The sequence below is a fragment of the Myotis davidii genome, unplaced genomic scaffold (genome assembly GCF_000327345.1).
Source record: "Myotis davidii unplaced genomic scaffold, ASM32734v1 scaffold609, whole genome shotgun sequence".
In the NCBI taxonomy this organism is placed as follows: Eukaryota; Metazoa; Chordata; class Mammalia; order Chiroptera; family Vespertilionidae; genus Myotis; species Myotis davidii.
In genome coordinates, this window is record NW_006300164.1 from 1,483,577 (window position 1) to 1,485,209 (window position 1,633).

The following is a 1,633-nucleotide window of genomic DNA, read 5'->3' on the forward strand; positions in this document are numbered from 1 at the left end:
GGGGGTGCTCGGGCAGTGGTGATCCGTTAAGGCTGCCTGGCCCGCACAGAACACAGGCCTCCCGTGGCTGCCACTGCCCAGGCACAGCCCTGGCCTGGCCACCCCTCTGCCCACTGCTTTGTGCAAGGGAGGGGCTCAGCTTCAGGTTCCAAACACGCACCCCAAGAGCCGTGGGCAAAGACCTTTGCTCCCCCATGCCCCCTCCCAGGCATCCCGGGGGAGGAATCCTCTCCCCAGCGCAGGGCCACCCCAGGTCAGCCTTACATTGGGGGTCAGTGAGGGCCGCTCCCTCTGCAGAGCCTCCAAGGACCGCTCTGGGCTCTCCCGGTCAGCGGGGCCGCCTGCAGAGGAGAGTGGTGCCTGTGGGTGCCGCCCCCCTGCCAGCACCCAGCGTGCCGGCCGCACCCCCTCCTCACCCCCGGTGCTGCCTGCCCAGCCCGGCGCTGTCTGCTGGGACCCCACAAGGATCCCCATGTACAGACAGGGCCCCGGGGCGCTCCCACTTCAACCTCTGCTCCTCCCACCAGCATGGCCCTACCCTCCTCTGTGGGGGCAGAAGGGTCCAGGCTGCTGGGCCCCCTCTGAATGGGCCAGGGCCTAGACGGCCCAGGGCTCAGGACTCTGGGGTGGCAGGTGCCCTGCGGGGCTGGCTCCTCTAAACTGACCATGAGGGGGGCCTCCAGGCTCAAGTCGCAGAGACGCCATAGTGAGCCCAGGTCTCTCTGCAGCCGACACCTCCCCCTGAGCCTCTGAGTGCAGCGCCCCGCTCCTGCCAGGGGCCGCCCCCCGGGGCCAGGGCTCCGGGCTGGCTGGGCTCACCACCTTCAGGCCGGTGGCCCCAAGCTCAGACCACCCACCCTCACTTCTCTATTCGGTGCCCCTTCTTCCGCTTTTGCCCCTTGGGAGCTGGGTCAGGCCTGACACTGAGGAAGTCTTGTCTGGCTTCCCACACAGCCTCTGCGGTGCCCCCAACCCCCTCCCCCAAGCCCTGGCCCGGCGCCAGGCTCCCCCTGAACTCGAACCCCACCTTCCGAGCCAGCCTCTGCCCCATGTCACCTGCGGGCCACCTCCTGGCCGCCCGCGCAGTCCTGTCCTCAGGAGGCAGAGGGTGCGGCCCGTTACCCAAAGCCCCCAGCTCCCCCCACCTCCGACAGCCCCTCTGTCCCCTCCTGTCCCCCTTCCTGGTGTGGCACACCTGGGTGCCAGCTGGCTGCCTCTCCCCTGCTCCCTGCTCAGGCCTGGGGCTGGAGCTGGACCTGGACACAGCCGGCAGGCCTGGCCCCGGGTTCGAATGGGGCTCTCCCTGGCTCGCTGGGGAACTCTGGGGGTCACTTCTCCCTCCCAGCCTCAGTGTCCCCAAGTGTGACGTGCACAGGACAGGGCTGGAGGACACATCCCCAGGCACCAGCCAGCTGGGCTGCGTGGGCCGAGGGTCAGGACTGGCATCAGCTCAGGGCAACGAGGAGGCTTGGGTGGCAGCCCCCACCCCCCTCACCTTTGTCTGAGAGCCGGGCGTCTTCCTCCAGGTCCCGGGGGATGGAGAGCTTCCAGAGAGAGACGGGCACCCGGTCAGGACACTGCCCCGTGGACGCGCCCCGCCCCCTGGGCTGCTGTCCCCTCCTGCACCAGCCTC